Raw genomic sequence first — 6,000 nt, 5'->3', positions numbered from 1 at the left:
AGTTGTGGCTCATGGGCTCTAGAGCGCAGGCTCAGTAGTTGTGGTGCACGGGCTTAGTTGCTTAGTAGCTTAGTTGCTAGGAGCCCTGGGAGCATCTCTTAACCTACAATGGGTGGAGCCTGTAGATACTCCAGCTCCCTTGCCTTCAGGTGGGACAATCTTCAGTTTGTCTAACGACAGATGACATCACTGGAATGGCCAATGAGGCAACAGCAAAAAAGTGTTCTTGGGAGAGGAAGAAGATGAAACTAAGGTAGTAATGTTTAAATTTTATTTGCAAAGTGCTGTCCTGTTTGCCGATCCCTTTCCTGCCTTTATCTCATCAGATGCTTGGAGCACATTTGTAGCTACAGTACAGTCATTTCTGTCTCCAGGACAGGTAAAGCCTTGTTGGCAAATGGTGATGCAGCTACTTGAGTCCCCACCTCCTGATTCTTTAAACTCCGTAGACTTTTGCATTCTCCTGAATGAGTTCTCTGGCCGCAGGTACCTGCAGTAGGGACCACCTGTTGCCAGATTTTTCTAGGACTCCAATTTCAAAGTATGAAATGATACGGATTAAATCACAGGTCATGGTTTGGAAAGCAGGATCCCTGAGCCAAAGCCCTGGGGTCAGCTTAGTGTTTCTTAGACCAGAGGGATGCAACAGCGGTGGTCAGAGGTCCTGCACTCCCCTGGCATTTTCATCGTGGCCTCTCAGCCCAGCAAAGGGCCTGCAACAAAGGAAATGATAAGAAGGCGGAAGAAAACCTGGTGGGAAGCAGGAAGCTCAGCCGGATTAGTGACTGACCAGAACTGAGTCATCAAAGGGCCTGGATGAAAGGATGGAGATCACTCAGGGAGCATGAAACACAGGCAGCTTAAGTGGTAAGAGACCAAAAGTGAGGATCAAAGACGCATTGGAATCACAGCACAGCCGCCTGAGAGCTGAGAGCCGCGTCAGCCTTGACTTGGGGGGCTGCAGGAAGGGCAGGGGGGTTGTGCTGACCCAATGAGGATTCACCTTTAAGCTGGAGGCAGAAGTCTCGGGGTTGGAGAACTCGGGAGAACGCCTAGATAACGGCCATCGTCTTTAGTTGTTGTTGTTTTTACTTGGTATTTTGAAATAATTATAGACTCACAGGAAATTGCAAAACTAGTACACAGAGTCCCGTGAACCCCAGTGGTGACACCCTATGTAACTGTAGTACAATGTTAATATCAGGAAATTGGTGCAATGCTAAGGTGAGGACAGACCTCATTTCTGTGTGTGTGTGTGTGTGTGTGTGTGTGTGTGTGTGCGTGCGTGTAGTTCTATGCAGTTTCCTCCTACATATAGATTCCTGTTTCCACCACTGTAATTAAGATGCAGAACTTTACCATCACCCTAAACAGGACCCTCGTGCTACCTGCTTAGAATTGCACTCCCCACCCCTTCCACCCCATGTCGGATCCCGTTTTCCATCACCAGAGTTTTGTCATTTAGGGACTATGATGTGAGTGGAATCATAAAGTACATAACTTCTTCTTCTTCTTTTTTTTTCTTGTATTCTGGATTCTAGCATTGCTGTTAGGTAGTTCAGAGTTGTTATTCTTTTTCTTTTTTTATAAATTTATTTATTTATTCTGGACTGTGTTGGGTCTTTGTTGCTGTGTGCGGGCTTTCTCTAGTTATGGCGAGCAGGGGCTAGTCTTCGTTGTGGTGTGCAGGCTTCTCAGTGCGGTGGCTTCTATTGTTGCGGAGCATGGGCTTTAGGCACGTGGGCTCCAGTAGTTGTGGCACATGAGCTCAGTAGTTGTGGCTCGCGGGCTCTAGAGCGCAGGCTCAGTAGTTGTGGCACACGGGCTTAGTTGCTCCGCAGCCTGTGGGATCTTCCAGGACCAGGGCTTGAACCCGTGTCCCCTGCATTGGCAGGCGGATTCTTAACCATTGTGCCACCACGGAATTCCCCAGTATGTAACCTCTTGAGATTGGCACATCTTCTCTCAGCATAGTGCCTATGAGATGCACCCAGGGTGTGGCCTGCATCTATAGCTCTGTCCTTTCTGTCCCTGGGTAGTTTTCCACAGCATTGATGTGGTACAGTTCACCGATCCAGTCAATCACTGAAGGACATGAGAGGGCTTTCCAGCTTTTGGCAATTGGGACCATTGTTTTCACTGAATGGCACATGGGCTTGAATGGGGAGGCTTCTCTCCAAAACATCCCTGAAGATGCTTTTTTAAAAAAAATTTATTGAAGTATAGTTGATTTATAATGTTGTGTTAATTTCTTCTGTACAGCAAAGTGACTCAGTTATACATATATATATATATTCTTTTTCATATTATTTTCCATTATGGTTTATCACAGGATATAGCCTAAGGATGTTAAATATGACTTAAGGGTGTTGATTTAAATGCCCCCGTAATGTCAGCTGGGCTATCCTTTACAACTTCTGCAAGAAGAATTTCTCTCATGCCTCAGAGACAAAAAGGCAAGGTTTTTCTTCAACCGTTAGTAGGTTTTTATCCAAGGAAACTGGGAATCTTGTCACTTATGGAGTTTCTCTCTTTGCTTTGGCCACCGGGAAGATAAGCTTGGGGGCCAACAAAAGAGTGAGGGAGCAGGAAGGTGGGAGAGATCAGTACCTTTGTTCAACTGTGGCCACCTTGAGTGTCAGAGCCGTGAACTGTCCATCTTTGTACCTCCATATGCCAAGCACAAGGTAGGATGGAGAATAGATGAGCCCAGGGATGCTGAGTCCACCTTCTTCTCCTGTGGTTCCCTCCCCGGGGTGCAGGGAGCGCTCTCTCCAGTGGACCCAGCCAGGACTACAGGGCAATGAACAGGCCCTGAGCACGTGGGGGATGGGAGGAAGGTGAGCCTTCAGAGCCCCGACAGGTAGAGTGACGAGAGGGGCCCAGACTTCAGATCTCACTGAATAGGAAAAAAATTTGGAGGACTAAGGTTTTTTCCTACCCATTTTTTATCTTGCCAAGTCAGCCCATCAATTAAACAACCCCCCAAACACACAGACACACACAAAACCACATACAAAATGACAATCACTACCATTTCCCGTCACGACCATGTCTCCCTCACTAACACACACACACACACACACACACACATGCGTGCATGTATGCAATGCATGCACTGGAAGGGAAATATTTTGGAATCAGAGGTTGTACTTTAAACTGAATAGGTGTGGAGTGTCTTACTTTTCTCAGTTCACTCTCTGAGATCATGCATTTTTTTTGTTTGTTTCATAAATTTACTTACTTATTTATTTATTTTTGGCTGTGTTGGGTCTTCGTGGCTGCATGTGGGCTTTCTCTAGCTGTGGTGAGCGGGGGCTACTCTTTGTTGCGGAGCGGGGGCTACTCTTCATTGCGGTGCACGGGCTCTAGGCACGAGGGCTTCAGTAGTTGTGGCACACGGGTTCAGTAGTTGTGGCACATGGGCTTAGTTGCTCTGCGGCATGTGGGATCTTCCCGGACCAGGGCTCGAACCCGTGTTCCCTGCATTGGCAGGTGGATTCTTAACCACTGTGCCACCAGGGAAGCCCTGAGATCATGCATTCTTAACGTGAGTGAAAATTGACTCTTTTTTAAAAAAATTAGGAGGTGCTTTATTTCTTTTAACACTAGTTCCTCCTGTATGTAAAATGTAAATATTTCACATTGTCATACCAATCAATTAATGTAAAGCTACCATCATCAATATATGTGTGTATATGCTTTGTACACGTATATACACAGTGAATCTTAGGTCACTTCCCTCTGGGCAGGAAAGAGAATAAAAGATGTATATAAGATTTCACCCCTGTTGAGAAAATTGGCTCTTGGAGGTGAAAAAAATTCATGTTTTTTTGGCTCTCCAAAGCACCATAGTCCATAAACGGATATACAGTGTATCTGCGCTATTAAAATTTCGTGGGTGGGGTGGCAATTAAGAAAAAAAAGTCTAAAAGACTCTTTGGGGAGGTGGTGATGAATAAAAGGTCATGAGGTGCTGCTGTGGATCTGCATGGGCCCAAGGGGCTTGCATGTGGAAATTGCTGACCTCCACTGCGGGATGCTGTAAAGTGCCACCTGGGGCTCGAGATGCATGTGTCATAACTGTTGGCGTTTGTTGTGGGTCAGGCCACCAAGCCCTTCGCTTGCACCATTTTGCTCTGAGAGGCAGATGTTCACGTTGCACCCGTTTTACAAACAGGGAAGTGGAGGGATGGAGAGGGTAAGGCACTTGTGCCGTCAGTTGCCCACCGTTGCTAAGCACCGAGGCTTGGATCAAACTCGGGGCGTCTGACTTAATTTATTGGAAGATCAGGGTTTTCTGGGGTTCTTGCTTGCAGCAGCTCCGAGAGTGTGGAATGTGCATTTCCCATCCTCATGAAATTTAAGAAGTCTGGCCAAATAGTCTGTCCAGAGTCTCATTCCTGGGATGCCTATCACCTGGCCTGGAATCATTTCCATAGCCCCAGCAAGGCCAGATGTTGGAGGGCAAAAGAGCAAGCCACGCGCCCATCAAAGGAATGATGGGCCTCCCACGCCCAGCAATTAAGAGGGGATTCTCAGCTGTGAATGTGCCTCCTGGCTTCCTGATGAAAATCTACTGTGCTAATTAAATAACCATGACCTTGGGAATTCCCCTGCGGTCCAATGGTTAGGACTCAGTGCCGTCACTTCCAGGGCCTGGGTTCAATCCCTGGTGTGGGAACTAAGATCCTGCACGTCACGCATTGTGGCCAGGAGAAAAAATAAACAAACCATGACTGTGGTCTGGGACTGCACGCAGCTTCACACGGAGGCCACACAAGACCCTGCCTGGGAAGACAATGACCCCATCCTCTGTGATCAGGAACGAAACCTTGGCTCTCCAAGGGCAATGGGAATTCACTTCAGGACCAGGAAAGGTGCATGGAGACAGGATCTGGTCTAGAGTTCTTGTTCAATCTCCTTAAAGAAACCCTGATTGACTCTTCCTGCCCTTCCTTATTCCTCATCCTATGCACTGCTGCTGGGATGATGATTTTAACGCACAGATCATACATGTCTCAGCTCAGAAATTCCTAGAGGGCTCCCACTTGCCTACAGCCATGGCTGCCATCACCAGGGCCGCACAGTCCTTCAACATAATTACGGAGAAGGGCCCGAGAACACATACGCACAGCAACCATTGTATATAATATCCTAATGGGTCTTACATGTGTAAATCTTTTTATGACATGCTTAGAGACCCCTCCCCAAGGTTCAGTTGGCTGGGGCTTTCCTCTGGCTCCTCCAGCTAACTGAGGAAATAAACAAAGACCGACCAAACGAGCACAAGCAAAGGCTATTTATTCAGAGCTGGCCAAGACGCGAGTGATGGTGGCTGACTCCCTTGTGTTTCAGCAGAGGCTCAAAGGCAGGCAGAGGAGAGGAAAATCTTTGCAGGAGAAAAAGGGGGAGTCTTCAGATGTGCCCGGATTGGAGGCTGCTGGCGTGGGGAGTTGGGGATGAGCTACTTAGAAGTGGGGCATCTCATGTGGTTGGTTAGGGGTATATATGAGACATTCTCTGGTTAGTCCCATGCTGGCAGAATGGACAACAATTAGGGAAGCTGTCAGTTATTAATCAGGTCCTGACCATTTGGGGCCAATTTTGGCTTCCTGGACTGGTTGTTAAGAGATAATGGTCTAACTTCCTACAGTCCGACCTATGGAATATATGTAGCTATAGAGAGCAGGCTGGCTTCCTGGCCTGGTTAGTGTAGATCACCAGCCTTCCTGGGCTGGTTGCTGCAGATTGTGGGTTAGAAATCTATTTTAATATGCTCTGGCCATTGTCTGTTAGTGTATTCAGTTCCTCATAATGAATATATAAACACAGAGTGATCACACAAAAGGTTTGGCTCTTAATTGATGAGTGTTTACATATACTGGCAGGTGACAGAGGTAATGCAAATTAGAGGCATTTATTTACTTAGTTTGAAATGAGTTAAGAATTCCTATAATTCTTAGGAATATGTACCATCCATCGTAGACATCAAGCAGA

This window comes from Balaenoptera physalus (genome assembly GCF_965194825.1).
Source record: "Balaenoptera physalus genome assembly, chromosome: 16".
In the NCBI taxonomy this organism is placed as follows: domain Eukaryota; kingdom Metazoa; phylum Chordata; class Mammalia; order Artiodactyla; family Balaenopteridae; genus Balaenoptera; species Balaenoptera physalus.
Note: the sequence above shows the minus strand (reverse complement) of the source record.